The 24,370-nt window shown below is 37.7% G+C and overlaps 2 protein-coding genes across 2 annotated transcripts in view; one reads left to right on the top strand and one right to left on the bottom strand.

Moving 5' to 3' along the window:
* LOC113637319 (sodium/potassium/calcium exchanger 1-like) overlaps positions 1 to 24,370 on the bottom strand; it is a 319,664-nt gene that overhangs the window by 2,270 nt on the left and 293,024 nt on the right. The window lies entirely within an intron of this gene.
* Positions 1 to 24,370, top strand: part of LOC113648638 (sodium/potassium/calcium exchanger 3-like) — a 93,257-nt gene that overhangs the window by 37,431 nt on the left and 31,456 nt on the right. The gene's annotated exons all lie outside the window — the stretch shown is intronic.

Here is a 24,370-nt window from a genome sequence, read left to right as displayed (position 1 = left end):
CAAATTGGCAGGAAGGCTGTCTAGTCTAGTCTGTCTAAAGAACCAAATTCTTTAAAAGTTATTTTGAAAGTTATTCTGACTTAAAATTACTAATTTTAACTTTTTTCTATGCGGGTAACAGTTCTGAAAAAGCTCTACTGGTGGAATACTCAAGTTCTGTTTAAGAAAGCACTGGATCAAATCTTTAAGGGTCTGTACTTACCATCACGTTGTTACATAGCAATTCAAGGAGCTGATTAATTAGTTGATGCTAATCTGTGCTAGCATGGCTATGAGACTGAGTTAGGGAGAAGCTGCTATATTGTACTGATTATACAAATACTAAGAAATTAACTAGACTAGAACACCGTTAACATTCACGTTTAAAATCACATGTGCAGCTAAAGGAGTAAACACTTTATACAGAGAGATGCAAAGCTGCAGAAATAAGGTTAACAAAAAATAGTAAACTATCACACAGGACCTTTCTCTTTCTGGACTTACGGCAGTCAATAGAAGAAAACCCTTCCACAAAAACACATCCTTCCCTGCAGCAACATGCATCAAACCAACAAACGGTGAAGTTTCTCCTCACACAAGCAGCAGTATTCCTGCACACCGTCCTGTCTCTGTTGTGTTTCGACTCCCGACATCACTCTGCCTCAGCCTACAACCTCCGTTTGATCTGACTGAGACTTTTTCACAGAAAGTGATCGTCACAATCACAATAATGGCAGCGATTTCTGTTTGAGGTTCATGTCGGGTGAAAGAACCACAACTAACAACCGCAGACAGACACACACAAAACACACAGACACACAGAAGAAGCACACACACGTGTCCAGCAGCAATCCCACACAGTCCAGTGATGAAGAGGATGTTGAAGAGTCCTGATCCAATGATGGTCTTTACACCAACATCCGCCTGAGTGAAGAACTCACCTGCAAATGTATATTAGATCTAAAATGTGTTTTTAAATTAAGCTCTAAATCACTATCATTTAACCAAGACACAGTTCCACAATGAGTAACATTACTGCATTTGTCTTTGTACAGCTTCTATTGTATTTTCATTCTGTTTGGTCTTCACGTCAGATGAAAGAACCGCAACTTAATTTCGGTAATAATGTAGAAATAAACTACATTGATATTGGTATTTTATGTCACTTTGTAGAAGCCAACATTCTGTTTTCCAATTTTCTGTTTTTTGCTTAGACAAAAATTTATCAAGAGTAACTTGTGAATAGAAATGTTAGGAGTGGAGTAACTGCCATATCACATGTAACTGCCATACAACGTACACATGGTTATCCTCACTGTAACATAGCTGTAGTTTCTACAGCAAAATTTTACAGTAATTTCCTGTTTTAACATTTTACAAGTTTTTACTGTAGTTCACATTGCATTATGGGTAAAACAAAGTATTACAGCTGTTAACAGTATATTTTCATTTAAACTGTAATTGAATTTGTTGCCACTGTATATCATGTGTTTTCACAGTAATTCATTGTGAAATGGCATCATGGGATTGAGCGGGTGTATTTATGTTTGAAATGGACATGAACACCGAAGAGTCATCATTCAAAATTGTTGGTAAGTTCACGTAAATCATTAAAATATAGTAAAATATTAAACTAATATACACTATTTTGGTCATTTAAATAGTGATATCTGGTATATGCGACTGCTATTTCAAACATAACAGATGTTATTAATTTGTATTTCACAACAGCGTGTCATTAAGACGTAGCAAAATATAAAAGTTAATTGTGTACTTTATTTTAAATGTTACATTTGGTAGTTATGTGTCATTAACTTTAAAATGTTTGTTTCAGGCGGGAACGAGGCAGCAGAAAGCACGGGTCTTGGCTGGACTGCAAGGTGGTGAGACGAATCTTAACGAACTTGAGGGTAAAAAAAACAATTAAAAACATTGTTCGTGCTGTGCATTTTATCATGGATGCGTGCTAAAATGTTTTTAGAGCATTGCAGTTAATTGAACGCGAAACTAAGTGCTTGTTAAAGAAAACTAATTACAAATAAACGCGCACGTTATTTGCTGCCAGTTTAGAAAATAAGATATGGTTAGATGGTGCGAATTTCTAGTTTATTTCACCAGATTAAACTTCTTACTAAGGGCACGTCAAGGTGTTTAACATAATACCCGCGTTATATCTGAGTTGAATGTGCAGCAGTTTGGTGCCTGTGATTGCCTGATATTTCGACCAGAAACCTTTCATAGCTGTAGCCCATATTATCATTTATTTTTAGTTCACTTTTTTCATGTAGTAGCGTGTAATGGTGCTTGCTTAGTATGTTATTTTGTATGTTACGCTTTGTTAAACGTTGACGTTAAACGTTGTTTAGGAATGTTTGTTTCAGGCGCGAGGTATGTAGAGTTTAACATACTACTTGTGTCATACTTAAGTTAATGTGAAACAATTTGAAGCCTGTTGTTGCCTGTTATTTCGACTTGAAATATTTCATAACATTAGCCAACATAGTCAGATGTAATTAATTTTCCAGTTTGTAGTTCACTTTTCACATGTACGTATAGGTGCTTGCAATGTTGTTTTAAACGTGAAATTTGGTTAGCTTGGAGTGTAATTAAGTTTAACATTCTTTTTCAGGCACGAGACAGCAGAGATCGCAACAGCTAACTTCATAGGACTGGTGGTGTGGGACAAATGAGAAAAGGTGAAAAACCCATTGTACACTGCCTTTTTTATGGATGGATGCTATATTTCACTATTGACTTTGCTATCGAAAAAGTATTTTTAGACGTGTATCACTGTAAGTTGTCAGCATGAGAGCAGTACTATTATAGGCTTTACTCAGCATATGAAATACACAGTAATGTTCCAAACTGTTCCTTTACATGTGGTGTACCTGATTGCTCCTGTGCATTCAAAAAATTTTCAGCATTCAAGTCTCATCTATACAGAGACCATAGAGGGTATCAGAGGTATCATAGAAGTGTCAGATTTGACCAAACAGACACAGCATTGACTTGCCAAATTGAAGTTTGTCATTTCACATGTACAAGCCTGAAGGACTTCATTAGACATTTAAAAGACCATATAGATGAAGGCAGGGAGATAAAATGCCCTTTTAAGAGCTGTGAGAGGACATTTAGTGTTAAATCCACATTTGCGTCTCATGTCTCAAGAACACACAAAAACAGTAAACCTGAACATCTACACGAAACTGTTTTTGCAAACTCATCACAACATGAGTGTCAGCCCTCTACATCTCTTGATGACAGTGAGGGGCCTGAGACAGGTGAGGTCTTTGTAGACCTCGATAGTGTAGATGAGGATTTGTTTCTAAAGAATTTGACTTTGTTTTACTTAAAACTGCAAGCAAAGCTTCTTTTACCTTCATCTGTTATTCAGACCATCATTGAGGAAGTCCAAGGAATTCATGATCTGGCCCAGACATATGTCTTCTCAAAACTCATAGACAGATTGTCTGAACTTGGGGTGTCTAGTGACACAATAAAAAATATAACTGAGGAACTCAAAAAGAATGATATACTTAAGGCAGGCAATTCTCTATTGCGTACAGATCAATGTCGCAAGACATAAGAACTCATTTAGTTATGTTGAGCCAGTGTCTGTGTATTTGGGTACTAATGACTCAGGGAAAGAATGCTTTGCGCAGTATGTGTCTGTGTCCCTTTTTTTTTTGTGTGCGATTTATGTTCGTGGTGTTTACTACTGTTCTACGTACGGGGCTGGAAGAGGTAAGAAGGAGCGCGCTCATACATTGTTCACCACGTAGTATACTTCCGTGTCTAGTGACCTCAGGTAACGGGCGGTGCCTCCCCCTGTATTCTAGTTAGTGAGGGAAGTATAGCGTAGTTAGGATTTTGGTTTCACTTTGGTTTGTAGATGAGCGTGACTAATATAAAGCAGTGTTAGGTAAGCGGGTTTTGACATTCTGTTTGTTTCTTTTCTTTGGCGCCGCCGAATTTCCAGTCCCGCCTTTTGTTGAAGCACAAACCATTTGTATATATGTGTATATTATTGTAAATTACCACTTTGTACAGTAAAGAAAAACCTCAGCACAAGCATTGTGTCCGCCCATGTCATTACCGTTGTCGGCAATTTAGAGTAATTATCACACTGAACCAGTTGGTCTATTCCATCCATTCACATCCACATTGGTCATCACTAGTTGCTGACTACGAGAACTCCCTAGACGTAACTCGGGGTCGTAACAGTCTGTAAAGGAAACACTCAAAGCCCTTTTTGAAACAGATCACATTCTCGCCTACCAACCACTGATTTGTATGAGGACATTTGGGATGGAGATAATATTTCCAATAGTACTTTATTTAAAACACACAAATCAGCTGTAGCCTTGATTCTCTATCAAGATGCATTCAAGGTTGTAAATTCTTTAGGGTCAGGCCGAAAAAAACAAGATTTTGGCAGTGTATTTAACACTTGGTCATATTTTGCCATACAACAGATCTAATATTGTCCATATGCAGCTTGTACTGCTCTGCAGGGAACAAGATTTCAGACATTTTGGACAGGAAAGAGTTTTTAATCAATTGATTAATGACCTTAAATGTCTAGAGGAGCAGGGCATTGTACTGAAGGATGGTGAAGCTATTAAAGCGGCTTTGTGTGTGATAGCAGGAGACAATCTGGGGTCACACGGCATCGGGGGCTTCCAGGAAAACTTCAGCAAGAGAACTTATTTTTGTAGATTTTGTGACATAGATAGACAAACATTTGAGTCTAGTCCAATGTCAGCTGGATTAAAAAGAACAAAGCAGTCATATCAGCAGCACATTGATGACCTAAGAGAAAGCAATGCAGAATCAGTGTGTGGAATAAAATTTGATTCTGTATTCAACCAGCTGCATTACTTTCATGTCTGCCAGCCTGGTCTCCCACCATGTCTAGGACATGACCTTTTTGAGGGCATTGTTTCCTGTGACTTAGCATTATGCATTAACCACTTGGTAAACAATGAAAAACACCTCACGTTTATAGAACTTAATCGATGCATAATGAAGTTTACTTATCTTGGAAACGATGCAGATGACAAACCTCCTGAGTTTTGTCCAAACAGTAGGAAGTTGGGTGGGCATGCTGTCCAAAATTGGTGCCTGTTGAGGGTCCTCCCATGACTGATTGGAGACCGGATTAAAAGCCCAAGTGAAAGCAATGTTTGGAAGTTGATTTTGCTCCTGAGAGAAATAGTTGTGTATGTGTGTTCTCCAGCTATTACTGCTGATCAGGTCGCTTATTTAGGTGTCCTCATTGTAGAATACATCCAGTCTAGAGTGGAGATATTTCCAGAGTTCTCCCTTAAACCCAAACATCACTATCTCTGTCACTATCCAAAGCTTATAATCAAATTTGGACCTCTTATACATCTCTGGACTCTCAGATTTGAAAGTAAACACACTTATTTTAAACAGTGTGCCAGAAAATTCCACAACTTTAAAAACCTGTGTTCTACTTTGGCAGAGAGACATCAGCTCTTACAGTCACACCTAAATGCCGGGACTCTTTTTCCACCTGTAGTTCAAGTGGAAAGAGGAAATGATTTCCATATTGGTGACCACAATGAGAGCATTAAGGCAGCAACTGCAGCATTTGGTTTCGCTCGTAGCTCCACTGTAGCTGCAAATGAAGTCATTTACAAAGGCACAAAGTTCAGAAAAACATGTACGTTGTACTAAAAATTGATGAAGAGGGTCTAAACATGGGTGAAATTAAACTGATTTTGATTCACTCCAATGAGTCTGTCTACTTTGTTGTGAGGATGCAGCAGGCTGTGGAGCTACTTGATATGGGCATCCATTGTCTAACAGAGACTGATCAAGAGTCAAACTACATTTGTGTAAAACAAGAGAATCTCCTTGACTATTATCCATTAGTGCAGTACAAGATGAATGGCTTACCAGTGATTACTTTTCATCACTCTTTCCCAGATTTGTAGAACCATGTCATCATTAGGGGAGGAAGTACGAGATGCTGTGTTGGCTGTCCTACCTGGGCTACCAGAGGATATACTTTCTTCTCTCCTGAACACTTTGGCAAGCATAGGAGTTGAATCCAAATCTGACCTGCAGTTCATTAAAGAGGAGGATCTCCCTGATTATATCACACCAATACAGTGTCGTCGACTCCTCAGTGCATGGAATGCAGGAGTTATGGCTTTGGTGAAACACAACTTACTGGGATTTTTCAGACACTGTTAATGTGGACCAATACTTAAAGGCACCATAAAGATAATGCATACAAGTGGTGGGGTTTAATCCCTGTTTTTTTTTAGAGCAGTGGTTCTCGATCCTGTTCCTGGGGGACCCCTGTTCTGCACATTTTGTTTGTCTGCTGTATCTGACACACTTAGCTCAGTTAATGAAGCTCTCATCTAACAAGCTGATGATCAGTCAGGTGTGTCAGGTAAGGAAGACATACTGTACAGAATATGCATAGCAGGGGTCCCCCAGGAACAGGATTGAGAACCACCGCTGTAGAAGTAATACGTTTATTTGTGAAGTCAGATTAAAAAGGGAATTCTTTGCATACTGTAAATATTGATATCAGTGGTTTCCTTGGCATGATCATATATAACATTTGAGTATGCTTTAATGCTTAACTGTGCAGGGAACTCCAATTTTGGGACTCTCAATCTTTAGGATTCTACTTGTTTAACATAGTACAATTATGAAAATATCTTTGTGTTCTAAGAACACACCCTCTCTTGAATTTAAGACAACAATAGAGAAATGAATGAGAGATTTGCTGAGCTATATTAGGATTATACAAGGTGACTTTTTTCAGATCAAACAAGTTGTGTAAAAGTAACACCACGAGAAACCACAAACATGTTTTCTGATACCACAACGGAGGTCTTCTTATCATTAAAGTCTTGTTCATCAAGCACTCCAAGTGTGTCCAGCACAGATAGTTCCAGTACAACTGTGGATTTATCTGTATGGCCTGAAAACTTTGAAGTTCCCTGGAATAGGATGTCTTCTGGTATTAAAACAGCCATTTCACTGGGAAAACGACCTGCAGCAAAGGATCGCAGAGAAATGGTAAGAATAATTGTTGATGAGATGAGACTGACAGAGTTAAATCCATCGAAGTCACAGTGCCTGATTGTTGCTAAGAAGATAGTTAGACAATATCCAGAATTCTTTGCTGATGTCCTGAGAGATGGCACAAAGATTGGCACTGGCTATGGATCTCTGTTGAATCAAATTAAAACAAGAGTAGAGCATGCTAATCATGGCTGCTCACTGTCAAGACGCAGGAAACAGAAAATGACCTCAAATTCATCAGTGGAACACATTGCTCCAGGACCTGCTGACCAGTACGGTTGTGTCCTGAGTGTCCTGTAGAAGAAACTGAGGAGAGTATCAAAGATAAACAAAAAGAAATGAAAGACCTCTATAGTACTGAGGGACCAGCTGGAGCAGAGAGAAGACATCTCAGCCAGTTAATGGAAGCGACATACTATCTCCAACGGAAATCACTCCACTTTAAATCACTCACAAACATTAGCATTCTGGAAAAACTTGAGAACTCCTTGGAAGAGAAGGGAAAGATGATCATTCAATTCTTCCAACAAAAGCCAGCAGGGTGTAATGCAAATGAGATCCAGCGCATACTTATGAAGTTTGATGATAGTGAAGCATCTTGTTTCATCCCATGCGTGATCCTTCTAGTTCTATCTCATTTCAAAGAGAAACCTGAAGCACTCGTTCTTCAGGCTGATGTAAGCCATATATATTGCTTTATTATTAAAAACTTGATCTCATATGTAAATACATATAATGTGTCACATGCTTTTCTATCATCTTACTTGTAGGTATCGGCAACAGTAGCTGATGTTGAAACAAGTTTCACTCTTCCAGACTCTCCAAGACTGATCGTCCTATGTAGTGAACAATGTTTTGAAATCTGTTGTAATTGTTCAATAATTGTTTACTGTCGTATTTTCTGTTACATTTTATATTTCTTATTTTCAATATTATTTTTAGGTGAAATCCTCACTGCAACTCTGGATGCTGAGTATTGAAGGTCAGGTGGTTGTGAATCCACACACCAACCTTGTGGCTGGATTTGCAGCTTTGTTTGCATCTTACTACAACTTCAACCTGGTTTACCAGGAGGAGGCATCCTCCACACTTGAATTTGTTCAAAGGTAATTATATTCAAATAGGTAGCTCTTTGTTTTATAGCAGTGTTTCTCAACCATGGGGATGGGACCCTCAACATATTTCTAATCAGGCCTTAAGATTACTTTTAAATGACAGTTATTCAAAATATGACAAAACAAGCATGACAAGCTAAAACAATCAAAAATCAAGATATTTCTTATTGTTTGGATGTTTTTGTAACAAATGTACATTGTGTGGACATGCCAAGCTCTAGTATATTTTATTTGGTAGAAATAAGCCATTTGATATCGTTGTGGACAAGAGGTTGAAAAGAGAAAAGGTTGACAACCACTGTTTTAAAATGTGTGTACATTCCTGGTGTATATGTTGTATTTATAGATAAATATGTGGTAACATAAGGTTCTTACTTTAGAGTATGGACAGTTTAATTAAAAGAGACCATTCATGTTCCTCAGAGAATCAAAACAGTGCTGTGGCTGCGTTTGGAACGCAGAAAGATGTAAGGTATTGTGATGACACCATGATGCAATATATATAAACCATTCGTATGTACAGTAAGGGTCTTTTTTAATTTCCCTATTCATACTCCAAAGTAAGTACATTGTTACCACTCGTTTATCTGTAATTATATATTTACAACATATTTACCATCTCTCTCTCTCTCTCGCTCTCTCATATATATATATATATATATATATATATATATATATATATATATATATATATATATACACACACCTACATGTATATTCTAAAAATTTATTTTTGCTTGTTCTTTGTGCAGATGTTTTGTTGGAATCAACCCTCCCACTGGCACCAAGACTGCCACAACAAAGGTTGGAGGCAAAAAAGTGTAAAAGCCTCTGAGAAAAGAAACAAAACCATCAACCGTCATGTGTGCACTCTTCTCAGAAAACTAATGGACTTTGAATGGTTACGCATGTAAGTTCTTGTTCATGTATTCTGTGAATGAACACTTGTGTTTCTAGATGTAGAAGTTATGTTATGTTCCAACACAGATTCAACAAGATCTTAAATGTAATACAAAGCTTGTTTAGACGTTTTATAGATGCCATTGTTTTAGATATATTCAGGATTGAGTGGAAGATTTGCTGAAACAGCATTTGTTTGATTGTTTGAAAGTAGTTTGTCAGTTTTAATAAATGTTCTTGAAACAGCTTTGACTTTGGTTGCATTATCCTATAAATTACATTTTATTCAGATTTCATTATCATGTATATACAGTACAGGAATATATTGGTAATTAATATATTACAGTGTAATGTAGTAAAAAATCTTTACAGCATTTTAATGTAAAACTATTACAATATTATCTTGGGTTTTGGGGAATTTACAGGATTTTATTGGCAACTCTAGTTGCCAACTAAATACTGTAATTTGGAATTACAAAAAAATACTGTAACTCATAATACAAGTTTAATTCTATATTACTGTAAAATAAACAACAATGTACTGTATTTTACAAACAACAATTAACTGTAAATTGCTTTACAGTATAATGCTGCAGTCCATTTTACAGCAATTAATAACATTTTTTACAGAACTTTAATGACAATTTTTTGCCAGTAAAATCCTGTAAATTCTACAGTAAATTTTTTACAGTGTGTGTTAGCTTATCATGACGTTAGCTTACGTGGTGCAACAAAAGAGCAAGAAACAAGCGCCATGAAGATCTTGAACTAAAGCATCAATCAGTGATTTTACTGGGAAAAAATATAATCACGTTACAATAAGGATCATTAGTTCAAATGTAATGTATTAACTAACATTTACTAACCGTGAGCAATAAATTATTGTATTTAGTAATCTTTGTTAAAATAAAGTTTATTCTTTGTTCATGTTAGTTCACAGTATATTAAGTAACGTTAACACGGTGTTAATAATGTATTAGTAAATGTTGAAATTAACATGAACAAAATGAATAAATGCTGTAGAAGTGCAGTTCATTATTAGTTCATGTTAAGTAATGTGGTAACTAATGTCAACTAATGAACCTTTATTATAAAGTTTTAGAAAAAACAATACTGTCCAAGGGTGGATTCGAACCCCGAATGTCTGCATGCTAAACGGATTCACTATCCACTAAACCATCCAGGAACACGAGGAAGCCTTTGTGGTTTTATGTATTAATTCACTAATGTGAAGAATGTCGCGTCTAACAATACCCAAGCTTTATTATATTACAGTCATTCTTATCATTCTTTGTGATATACGTGTCATATGTTTAAAAATAAATATATAATGTGAGGAGACAAAGAAAAAATGCGCTTAATTTTATTTAATGGGTGTCTCTTAAAAGAGCCGTTGCTGTTCTTAAAAGGACATTAGTTTAAAGTGAAATAAAAAATTATAAAAACTACACTGATAGTTGAAAACAACAAAAAGTTATACAAATGGCAGAAACAACAACATATGTGACCGCCGTGCTGTCCAAGGCACCACAGCACTAGGTTTAAGCATTAAATACATGGTTAAATGTTATAGTGTTTGAAAGCTTAGACTCTCGGGATTTTATTAAGCCCACACACAAAGCATAATATGATTTATAGCCATCATACTAATTTAATCCATGTTGATAGTCACCTGAACTAGGCAGCGCTTACCTTCAAAACGCTTCCCTTTCTTCACTGGGGTAATATTTTCCAAAACAAATGCTTGTAAAAAATCCCCAAGAGTCTAAGGAACTGGAATATGTAAGGCTTTTAATCCGAGACGCTTTAATCCAAAACGCGTTTCTGACCGAAACACACAGCACTTCCGTCCTTTGTTTCGGCTCTCACTTGTCCTAGGAGGCTTAAAAAACTACACTGAGCCGTCAAACGAAAATCATGAAAATAGGGGGCGATCCCACTATATATATATATATATATATATATATATGAAATGAAACTGAAGCTCACTGTGAAATATAGCAACAAGCTTTAATAAAGACCTTTACACAGATTCACTGGTGTCTGCTGCCTCTTTTGGATGTTAGCACATCTACAGAGAGATTCAAAGTTTAAATCAAATCAAATGAAAAGAAAAAACAAGCGAGCATCCCCCTGCAACCCAGACAGTTCGAACACAAAAAAAGCAAGCAAGAGCGCCCTCCAAAGGAAATCTCCTCAATATATACCTATATATACTTATATAATATATTATATAAGTGGAGTTCTATGTTGACTCCTTAAGATTACTAAACCTATGAGCTGAATATTGTTATGATCTCAGTCTGTCACTTTCCAGACTGGGCTTGCATGCACATGCATATTTTAAGTGTCTCTATTTCCACTAAAGGAAAACACACAGTTTAGCATTTGCAGCAGCAAGTCGTGGTTGAAGTTCGAGTTGTTCCTTTTCTCTTTTTATCCTTTCACTTTCCATTTAATTTTTTACTTCTTGTGCAATTTCCTGTTTTCTATTCAGAGCAGCAACATGTTCCAATATTGCAGCTTTGTCAGCTTCCGCCTTTAAGCGCACTGGCTCAGTGGTGGAGATGCGTGATGTTTGAGAGCCTGTCTTGTTTTGATTTTACACATGGAGACACATATTGATGCCCCACATCACACAACCAATATCTAATATGGTCCGTTTTTTCAGTTCGGGGGGGGGGGGGGGGTACCTTTTGCTTCAATCCACAGTGCTGAAGAAGTTGGCACAGTGTTACAAAACGTTATTCCATACTTTATTGTTCCAGTTGTTGCACGGTGGTGCATAAAGGTACTGAAATTTTGATCCAGTCTTTAATTCAACTCCTCTTGACAATTGTATTTGAGTGTGGATTGCTAACATCAAACCCCAATAGTTTGCCCATTTTCCTGTACAGCATTAGCAGTCATAATTACATGCCATTGTCTTTGAAGGGAGGGGAAGCACTGGTTGTGGGCCAGGCCTTTTCCGCCATTGGCATCCAGAGAACAAAGGCGATGAATTAAACAATCCCTACACAGCCATCTGTGCATCAATCAACAATAATCCACAAGATATAACCTCGATGAATCATTCTTTAGGTCCTAGGGCAGGGTTTTACTGTTGCAGTGACACTTTTTTAAATTCATTCATTTTCTACCGCTTATCCGAACTTCTCGGGTCACGGGGAGCCTGTGCCTATCTCAGTTGTCATCGGGCTTCGAGGCAGGATACACCCTGAACGGAGTGCCAACCGATCACAGGGCACACACATACACTCTCATTCACTCACACACACACACACACTACGGACAATTTTCCAGAGATGCCAATCAACCTACCATGCATGTCTTTGGACCGGGGGAGGAAACCGGAGTACCCGGAGGAAACCCCCGAGGCCCGGGGAGAACATGCAAACTCCACACACACAAGGCGGAGGTGGGAATCGAACCCCCAACCCTGGAGGTGTGAGGCGAACGTGCTAACCACTAAGCCACCGTGCCCCCAACTACTTAACAAATAAATGAAATTTTAACACACAAACAAAAATAGACAAATAGCTCTTACAACACCACTTTTTATTGCACTTTTACTCACCTTTACATTTGTCTATCCATTTCCTATGTTCACCAAAAAAGCCGGTTCAAAAAGTCGACTCAACCCTGAATGACACATGCTTCTAGAGTTAAAGAGAGAATGGTCTGAAAGTAACACTAATAATTTTGGAAAATTGACACAAGAATATGTTAAGAAAATGTTTTTATCAGTATTTGTTACTATTTACTGATAGGCCTAAAGACTCAAATAACAATCATGTGGTAGTAGGAGTGTATACACCGGAGTTATACATAAATATATGTAAACTAATTAATGATAGTCTATCTGTGTACACAGCTGAAGTTGTAGCTATAATTCCAGGTTTACAATGGGTAGAAGAAGTAAAACCTCAAAGAGTAATTATATGTTCTGACTCTATTGCAGCAATTCAACTGAAACATCAAGAAATTTCCTATTTAACGAAATACTCATGATAATGCTAAGAATAAAAAGACTTGGAATTGATGTACAATTCTGTTGTAGAGGGCAATGAGATAGCAGATCTGACTGCAAAAAATACCCTAAAATAAAGAATGAGGAAATTATGAAAATCCCATTTGGGAAAAGTGAGGCCAAGTCATTAACAAAAACAGCAATAGAGTAAACATGGCAGAAAAATATGGGATATAGATAACAAAGGGAGACACTGTTATAATATACAAAATGCAATCAAGGTCAAAGCAATTTAAGGGAAATGTAGAAGAGAAGATTTGATCAAGATTAAGACTAGGACACACTGGATTAAAATCAACCATATTTTTAATGGGAAAATGCACATCAGATAAATGTGATGTATGTAATGTTCCAGAAAATGTGGAAAATGCCATAATGATGTGTAAAACAATATCACTTAGAAAGGGAAATATTTAAAGGAAAGATATATGAGTTGGGAAAAGAATGGAGTTTGAAAGTGATATTAGGGTTGGGTTTTTTTGTAGTAGGTACATGAAGCCCTGAGGTTGCATATCGTGGTACACCAGGTGGCACTCTGGTTGCGACCCGCCATATAAACCAAAAAAGAAGAGGAACGACACACGACTCCTTCTGAAAGTGAAAGTGTTTCTCCCTCCGAATCGACTCCATTGTGTGAAGCGTTTGTACAAGCGTTTGTCTTTATCAGCAGCAGAAACGGTGATATTAATGTGACAGAACAAGGCCTGTTGACTAAAGGTAAGTTATTCGATTATTTGATGGACTTTGTGTTAGAAGAATGTGGATATATTGTATATTAAAGTCAGTATGATGTATGTACTGTACAGACCTTTCAGCTTCCTCTCTGCACTTTATGGGGAATTAAACATTACAGGGATTTTAAACAGGATATTTAAACTAAAGAGCAGCATTTTTCTTTAAGAATGAAGATGTAAAAATGATTGTGCTCATTTGTTTTCTAGGAGTGTGATCCATTCCATCAGAAGAGATCAGACTCTTCAGGACTCAGCTGTCTGTTTGTGTGTAAACTTTACTAATATATAAAGATGGAGACTCCTGATCTGGACACAGATAATGTTTCTACACCATCAAACAACTGGTAATCTACAACATCCTTGTGTTCTAGTCATTAAATATTCACATCTAAATTATTATTAGTAAATATGAAATGATTTAACCAAATGTTTTACTATTACAGTATATAACTCTACACATCTAACAGTCACTAATTCACAGTAAAAATGTATTGTTTAATGTAAGTAAAATAAAGTGTGTATATAAATGACTAAAGGACTGTGTATAATGTTGTACAGTAAACGCAAGAGAAAGAGATCAGAATCACCAACACACAGCTGTATCTCCATGAAGAGTGATCAGTCTATGGGGATTCCTCCTGTGTTTAAAGATGGAGACTCATCACTTCTACACAGGTAACGTCTCCTCACTGTTAATGTCACTGCTAAAGTCACACTTAAAGGGAAGTTTAACTACATAAACAGGGGGCAAAATAAATACTGAAACACAGTAATGGTTTCAGTGGTTTGACGTGTTGTTTTGTAATACAGTGAAATTCACATGTTAGTGTGGTAGTTTGGGGGTTGCTGTGTGTTCAGTCATTGCAGGCGAGACCACTGCTTACATTATTGAGCTAATGACAGGAAACAAGTCATAAGAATCATCTAGAGTTTGAATGTAAAAATGTTAGTCTAGCTGAATAACATCTGTCTTTACATTTACATTACATTTATGGCATGTGGGAGACTCCTTTATTCCCAGTGACTTACATGTACCTCATTTATAAATCTGAACAATTGAGGGTTAATGGCCTTGTTCAGGGGACCAGCAGTGTTAGCTTGGTGGACCTGGGATTCAAACAAACTGTCTTGTGTGTTAATACATAATAATTCTCTAAAGTCCTAAATAAACTTCTCAATAGATTCTTTTCAAATTCTAACTAAAATGAAAATTCTAAAGAATCAAACACATTCATCAGAGGATTTGGTTGATAAGAACATAGTTGTGTTTCTAAGCCTAGTGCTTGAAAATGACACGTTCAATTTTAAATGAGTTTATCTCAAAAACTACAAGGTGTGTTTGAATAATTCTGGTGTTAAAATAAAGGTAACACGTGAGATTCATAACAGAAGTGTTATAGAAGTATAAATGTGTTACCAGGTCGGAGAAGATGGAACACAGCAAAATAATGTTAGAGAGTAAATCAGGAAGTCATTAGTGTTGGATCTGTGGTGAACTCAGAGTTCCTCAGGAGCTCCCGGCTGCACTGTTATAAACTGTTGTAGAAAGGACATTATTTACATTTACACTATTTACTGTAGAGTGTCACCCAGATGGGGATGAGGTTCACTTCTGAGTCTGGTTCCTCTCAAGGTTCCTTCCTCATACTCACATTTTCCTTGTTGCTGTCGCCTCCAGCTTGTTCATTAGGGAAAGATATATAGTGTTTAAAATTTTAATGTTTATAAATTATTTTAAACTTTAAATGTATGTATTCATGTATTTATTTATATTCTTATTTATTTTTTATGGTTCTACAATTCTGTGAATTGTTAAAAGCTCTATACAAAAAAATTTAATTGAAATTTAATTGAATTCATGCAGTGAAAAGTAAAACCTCAAGGAATCTATTGTATAACATCTCACCATTAACTGTTTGAAGGTCTAATTAGTATACTAGTGCAACATCACAAAAGATAAATGAACACAAATACAAATTAAAATCAGTTGAATATTTAGAAATATTACAACAAAACCCTAAAATTATAAAAAATAGGGATTAAAATAAGGAATACAAATATAAAATAAAAAGTTAAGGTACAGATTTATTAATAGACCAACAGCACAATAAACCTGAATTACAAAACAACAACACAATCTACACTAGTTACATTAAGGTGCTTCATGCCACAGTGGGAAACGCATCAGGTTTTGAAGTGAGACGGCGTTCTGGGAATAAAAAGCAATGATTTTAGAGCACAAGTTGAGTAAATAAGTACAGGGAGTTTATGTCACAATTCCACACGTGGACAAAATTGTTGGTCCCCTTCGGTCAATGAAAGAAAAACTCACAATTGTCACAGAAAAAACTTTAATCTGACAAAAGTAATAAATAAAAATTCTATGAATGTTAACCAATGAAAGTCAGACATTGCTTTTCAACCATGCTTCAACGGAATTATATAAAAAAATCATGAAAAAACTGATTCTAGGCCTTACTGGCACAAAGTTACAGAGGCTAGAATGGAAGTTTTGATTTCCGCCTGAGTTGTTTACCTGATAAACTGATTAATCTTATTTCTCTGGAACATGTTAGGGACCAAATACCAACTGAGAGTCATAGCCACATGTCTTGGCTTTCACCAAAAACAAATTCAAGTCAAAAGACCCAAAAATGGCTTCAATAAAAATATTTTTCTACGGACATGTCCGTCCGGTCATGTGTTTTTGTGTACCTGTTTACTGTATAACTTTGAATTAAAAGACTGCATGCTCAGTTTAAAAGGCCTAAAACATACAGGGCCTCTCTGTCTACAAGTCTGCTGTGTAAAAAGGCCTGTAACCTGTAACCTGTAACCTGACACCTGTAACCTGTAACCTGACACCCTGAGCTGTAACCTGACACCTGTAACTTGTAACCTGACACCTGTAACCTGACACCTGTAACTTGTAACCTGTAACCTGACACCTGTAACCTGTAACCTGACACCCTGAGCTGTGAGAGTGAGAAAAGGTCAAGGATTACGCAATAAATCCTTTGCGCAACTTTTTTGCGCAGCCTGAGGCCTCGGAGACGTGGCATGCTGCATACCGTTGGAATCGTCTCCTTATTGGCTAAAGAGCTGTAGAGGTCCCGGCCCATTTCATTGCTATTGGAAGGAGCAATTGTCAGTCAAAGGGAGGGTTCCCACATAGGATGTAAAGACATCATTGGCTTCTCAGCAGTCTATCTCTGCAATACAAGTGCCGATTGGAATATTTGCCAGGCGACCAAAGCGTTTTGGATTAAAAGGCTTACAGATTCCAGATCGTTGGACCTTTGGGGATTTTTGTGAAGCATTTGTTTTGGAAAATGTTACCCCAGTGAAGAAAGGGAAGCGTCTACAGGTAAGGGGAAAACTGGTCTAGCGCCACCTAGGTCAGTTTTCTACAAATTTTGTTTTAAATAGTATGACGGCTATAAATCATATTATGCTTTGTGTGTGGGCTTTAGAGTGTAGAGGGTATTTAGAGGATTTAATGCTTAAAACTACAACAAAGCTTGTTTCTGGCTCATCCCCTAGTGGTCATTTTGACTTCCGTGCCGTAACAACATCTCAGCACATAGTTCCAAGAGAATGGCTCTTGGAAATTCAGCTTATTAGCCAGTTATCAAATATCAAATATCGGTTTTTGCGTCTTTTAACAAAGCCAAAAATGTTGTATGTAGACTCCTTTCCTTCGACTCTGGACCCTGAAAAGATAATGTTGAAACAGCCTGTAGTACCTACTGCTCTACATATACACTGTCTATAAGTCTTAGTGTAGCACAGCTACCACCACTGTACAGCACTCACACATCTCTGTGCTATAACATTGGCTTGTTTACTGTGTTTGATGTAAGTAACACTGGTATAATGACTAAGTGATCATTTTAAAGAACAATCTCCTATTAAACAACCCTGCCATATTAACAGCATTACCATAAATGACCTTTATTTCATTCCACTGAAATGATTAAAATAACACACAATAACTGGGGAACATTATGCCGTACCTTATAACTACAGACCTACTTTTCTACTTACTGCAGTCAAACTCCAGCAGGCTACTTCACCTACTCTCACCTTGATATCTAATGATATCTAATCTAGTATAATGAGCAAAGTAACTGATCTCAATTAGATGGTCATATCTTGTAAGGCTAGACAGGACCTAAGAGGTCATCTATACCAGGAGTTACAAAAAAAATAACCCTACCTTCAGGGCTGGGATTCTGGGGAGCCTTGACTCTGGGGTTCGCCTGGCCTACGCTACCTTCCAAGTGTTTCTCAATGGGGTCTAGATACTTTAGCGAAAGGGTACAGAATCCAATTTGCAGGTCCTTTGTACACAGCGTTGTGTGCTACTGGAATGGGTTTGGACTCTTAGTTTCTGTGCAATGGTACAGTGTATTTAGTGAGTAAATATAAAATGGACTTAAATAACGGCTCTACTAGTGAAAAAAGCTACCACAGTCAACACTGAGCATAAAAAAGCAATTATTTCTATTGTAAGTAAAAATCCACATTCAGTTATCAAGTGAGTTAAAAACTATTAAGATTGTAAATAAATAATTAAAGAAGTGTCCATAATGTTGTACAGTAAACTCCAGGCAAAGAGATCAGAATCACCAACACTTTTAATGTTTGACTTTTAATGTCAATGCTAAAGTTACACTTAAAGGGTAATTTAATGAGATAAACAGGGGGACAAACTAAATACTACAACACTAGAACTCTGACCTTAATAAAGCCACTATTATGTGTTTAAATATCGCTCAGTCTGTTTATTGGGAAATGTTGTGATTGGAATGTTTGCTTGTGGTTTCTTTCTTCAAATGACGTTGTTTTGTAATGCAGTGAAATTCATACGATGGCATTCAAATATGGCTTAAGTGTCCAAATAATAGTCTGTATACTACAGAGTGATTAGATTACTGAAAACAGATGATTAAGTCTAATAAATGAACCCCGTGTCTTCCTGCTTCTCCATATCACAGGTACGACCCAGAATCTGCTGGTGGAAATGAATTCCAGAAAAAGTTCAAATTAAATCTGATGAAGAAGTTTCAGTGTTTGAATGGAGTGATAATAAACCTGGGAACCCAAACACTCCTGAATGAGATCTACACAGAGCTCTACATCACAGAGGGAGACAGTGGACAAGTCAATAATGAACATGAGGTGAGACAGATGGAGGCAGCATCCAGGAGAAGAACAACAGAGGAAACACCAATCAAATGTAATGACATCTTTAAGCCTTTATCTGAACAAGACAAACCCATCAGAACTGTGCTGACAAATACATCATCTGAACAAGACAAACCCATCAGAACTGTGCTGACAAATACATCATCTGAACAAGACAAACCCATCAGAACTGTGCTGACAAATACATCATCTGAACAAGACAAACCCATCAGAACTGTGCTGACAAAGGGAGTCGCTGGCATCGGAAAAACCGTCTCTGTGCAGAAGTTCATTGTGGACTGGGCTGAAGGGAAAGTAAATCAGGACGTCCACCTCATATTTCCACTTCCTTTCAGAGAGCTGAACTTGATGAAGGACCAGAAACTGAGTCTGATGGAGCTCCTTCATGTGTTTTTTAAGGAAACAAAAGAAACAGAAATGTCCAGTTTGGAAAAGGTTCTGTTCATTTTTGACGGATTGGACGAGTGTCGTTTTCCTCTAGATTTCCAGAACACAGTGAGAGTGTGTGATGTAACTGAATCAGCATCAGTGCCTGTGCTGCTGATAAACCTGATCAAAGGGAATCTGCTTCCCTCTGCTCTCATCTGGATCACCGCCAGACCTGCAGCAGCTGATCAAATCCCCTCTGAGTGTGTGGTTCGAGTCACAGAGGTACGAGGGTTCAATGACCCACAGAAGGAGGAGTACTTCAGGAAGAGGATCAGTGATCAGAGCCTGGCCAATAACATCATCACACACCTGAAGTCATTAAGAAGCCTCTACATCATGTGTCACATCCCAGTCTTCTGCTGGATTACAGCCACTGTTCTAGAGAGAATGTTGGGTGAAGCAGAGAGTGGAGAGATCCCCAAGACTCTGACTCAAATGTACACACACTTCCTCATCATTCAGACAAACGTCATAAGAGAAAAATACTCAAAGAAGCAGGAGAGTGATGAAGAAATGCTTCTTAAACTGGGACAACTGGCTTTTCAGCAGCTGAAGAAAGGGAACCTGATCTTCTATGATGGAGACCTGAGAGAGTGTGGTATTGATGTGAGAGAAGCAGCAGTGTACTCAGGTGTGTGTACTCAGATCTTCAGAGAGGAGTTTGGGCTTCACCACAGTAAAGTGTACTGCTTTGTTCATCTGAGCATTCAGGAGCATCTCGCAGCTCTGTATGTGCACCTGACCTTCATGAAGGAGAAGAGAAATGTTCTGATACAGAATCAGGTTTCTAACAGGAGGAAAGAAGAAAACACAATCTCAGGTGTACACATCAGTGCTGTAGATCAGACTTTAGAAAGTCAGACTGGACATCTGGATCTTTTCCTTCGCTTTCTTCTGGGTCTCTCACTGGAGTCCAATCAGAAACTCTTACATGTTTTAGTAACACAGACAGGAAGTAACCCTCAGAGCTCTGGTCACATTTCTGTAAAATTCTTGTGTGCCTGTGATCAAAGTGATTAAACACTAGAAACGTCCCTGTGTACAACCAGTGAAGAATGTGTCATTGTGTCTCTATACAGGTTGGAGAAGTGTGATGTCTCAGATGAAGGCTGTGCTGCTCTGACTTCAGCTCTGAGATCAAACCCCTCACACCTGAGATACCTGAATCTGTCCCGTAATAAACTAGGAGACTCAGTAAAGAAGCTGCTGTCTGATCTTCAGGATGATGAACATTACAAACTACAGACAGTGAGGTGAGTAATGAGCTGTTAATAAAAGTTTACCCTCATTATCATTACACATTGATACACATCACATTTCTCTTCAATAACTTTCACATTATCAGGTTAGAAAATGTCACTATATTCTGTTTAATCAGGATTTTTCTAACGATTCTCTTTAATGCTGTTTTGTGTTCAGTAAATTGTGTTGATGTAAAATTCATGTGAAGGCAGAAAACAGGGATTCAGACAGTCTACAAAAAGTCACCAATGAGTTGATGAGAGTGATTGTTAATGAACATTGTGTCTTCTGTCATTCCTGTAAAATTCACCTGAGTTTGTTCTTAAAGTCTGCACTTAAATATAAATGTAGAACAAGATCTAAATGACACAGTAGTGTTTGTTATATAAAAAAGCTCCTGTGATTGGATAAGAGCAGTGATGTGATGGGTAAAGATCTGCTCATTATCCTCTTAGAACTTGTGGAAGTTCTCATTTGTTCTAGTTAAATGTTAGAACACAGATGTTAGTAAGAATGAAGAAATGTTGAATGATTCATTATAAACAGGAGATGATGATGTTTCTGTTGGAGCAGAGATGATTACATGCTGTTGGTCATGAAGTACCACAGTCCACTTTGTGCTGATTAATTCACATCTTTTTCTTTCAGATTCAGGCTCTAATGAATATCTGTGTGTGATGAAGACTCCAGTGTTCCTGCATTACCATGATGGAGAATAGAGAACATGTTTATTAACACATCACTCATTTAGTTCTAACACATTAAACACACACAGAGACGTGAGAAGTGTGTGTTCATCGTGTACAGTGAATCAGACTAAACACAATTCTACACTGAGTTTATAATGACCTCTGATCCCTGGATAAAATTCCCTGGACCTCAATCCCATAAAAACCTGAGGGATTATTTGGAACAGCAGGTGAAAATCCACATGAACTCGAGCTGAACCCTGTTCATTTTACTGTTTGTGTCATTTATTATTTGTGTATTATTGTGATATAATTGACACTTTTTACACATGTACACTTATAGCTATATTACTGGGTACATAACTAACATTATATTGTATAAAGGCACTTAAAATGTCTTGTAGAAATACATCATACATTTAGAAGGAATAAAATACATAAATACAATGTCATTATTTTTGTGGTGTAAAATTAATACTCTAACATTCTGTAGAAAAACTATTTTTGTTTATATATATATATATATATATATATATATATATATATATTTTATATATATTTCACAAGTTCACCTTGTGACTATAATGTGTGCTGCCACCCATTTCCCCAAAGCATTGCCTATGCGTACACTTAAATCAAATCAAAAACAGTGGTTAAGGCCCTTATCAAGTTTTTCACCATATTTGGTCTCCCTAAGTGTATACAAACTGATCGTGGGACAAATTTTACATCACGGCTGTTCTCCCAAGCAATGGACATGTTGCAGATTTCTCACCAGCTTTCCAGTGCTTACCATCCGGAGTCACAAGGTGCCTTGGAGCACTATCATCAAACTTTTAAAACCATGCTGTGCACATTCTGTGTAGAAACTGGTAAGGATTGGGATGATGGGGTGCCTTTTGTACTATTTGCTGTACGTGATGCGGTGCAAGAATCTCTTGGTTTTAGCCTGTCAGACCTTGTGTTTGGTCACTCTTTGAGAGGTCCCTTGAAAGCCCTGCAAGAACAGTGGTTGGCTAAGTCTTCCCTTTGGGAAAAACAATTGTGAAGGATGTTTGACTTCTTCATGAGCGATTAGAGTTAGAAAGAGAGATGGCAGGAGCTGCATTGCGCTCTTCACAAGCGGCTATGAAAGAGCGGTATGACCGTAAGGCTGTTTCTCGCTCATTTTGTGTTGGTGACCTAGTGCTGGCACTATTACCGGTGCCTGGATCCTCTCTCCAGACCCGGTTTGCTGGACCTTATGAAGTGAAGCAAAGTCCCACTATGTTCTCAGTACACCTGGTTGTAGACGTAGTACCCGTGTGTGTCACATTAACCTGTTAAAACCGTATCATGCTCAGCCTTTGCCAGCGGAGTCCAAACCTGCCCCAGCTGTGATATCAGTGATGACTCTCTCTGTAAGTGGGCAGATTCCTCCTGCTGAATACTCCCCTGAAGTTGATGATTTACATCTTGGTAGGAACTGCATGTCTTCCCTTTGTTTAGTGAACTCTAAAGCCTTACAGTGGTTGCCATAAAAGTTAGGAGGTTTGCCTCTGTCATTCCAGGAAGACATTAAAGGATTGATATGTCAATTTCCTAAACTGTTTGCTGATGTGCCATCCTGTACTACAGTCATTGAACATGACACTGATGTGGGTGATCATAAACCGATTACACAACACCTGTATCAGGTGAACCCTTCTAAGCGTGCAATTATGAGGCAGGAAACTCATTATTTATTGGAAAATGGTGTTCCCTGTGTGTATTAGTGCCAAAAGCTGATGGCTCCTATTGTTTCTGTACCGATTACAGAAAAATTAATGCTGTGACAAAGCCTGATTTGTTTCCTCTCCCGCGAATGGAGGATTGTGTTGATTCTGTTGTTGCAGCTAAATTCACCAGTAAGTTGGACCTTCTTAAGGGTTATTGGCAAGTTCCTCTTACCCCTCACACAGCTGAGATCTCTGCCTTTGCTGCACCTGATAATTTCCTCCACTATACGGTCATGGCGTTTGGCCTCCGTAATGCACCAGAGGCTGATGAATATGTTGTATGGCTGCCTTTTTTCTTTGGGAGTGGGTTCCTTTTTCCCCTGTGTGTTTTGGTAGGGAGTTAGGGAAGTTCCCCTGTATTTTTCTTTTCTTTGCTTTAAGGTAAGGATAGTTAGAATAGTTAACTATTAGACCTTTATAATGTTATATGTTAATTATTTTGGCCTGGGCCCACCTTGAAGAGATGCCAGTGTACTGTCAGCTGTAAATATTATTTATATCTGTAAATAATACACAAATACACTTACCTAGGAATTCTACTGTGTTGTTTCTGTTGGTAATTTATAAAGGTATCCAATCACTGAATCCCGAGCTATAACTCTGTGCAGCCCACCCCTAGACTGGGTTGTAACACCAATTTTAGTGTCCAAACTCCTAAATCATCCCGAAATCTCTATTTCACCTTTAGATAGAGACACCTAAATTCTCCATAGTGAATCGGTGTGTCTTCCTTATGTGTGTGTGAGCTGTGCAGTGCAGATCATGTGTGTCCATGTATTGTGTGTGTGTAGTGTTAGTAACAACACAGCCTTATCTATGAGAGCTCGATTCACTAAATTCACAGCAGAGGTGCCGACTTTCCACTCATACACATACAGAAGAGGACTGGGGTCCCACTTAATGCCCTGAAATTCAAATTTTTGACTTGTACACACTTTTAATACATTTGGCTGCTAATTAGGATTATTCCCCAATTGGCAATTCAAATCTCTGCAGATTAGATTAATCAGGCAACATTTAGATAGCAGAAATGAACATTTGAATGATTAACACTGGTCATTCCCCACACACCTTATGGGTGCCTTAATTTTTTCTTTATAAATAATCCCAGACGCTCCGACTGAATTCAGGGATCTATATTTATACATTTGATATGTGTGTACTGTATAGGCATCAAAACTGAGTTCAGTACACCTCTCATGACACTGAA

Source organism: Tachysurus fulvidraco, chromosome 3 (assembly GCF_022655615.1).
Source record: "Tachysurus fulvidraco isolate hzauxx_2018 chromosome 3, HZAU_PFXX_2.0, whole genome shotgun sequence".
Classification (NCBI taxonomy): Eukaryota; Metazoa; Chordata; class Actinopteri; order Siluriformes; family Bagridae; genus Tachysurus; species Tachysurus fulvidraco.
The sequence above is the reverse complement of the archived record's forward strand: the minus strand, read 5'-3'. Positions and strand labels throughout refer to the sequence as shown.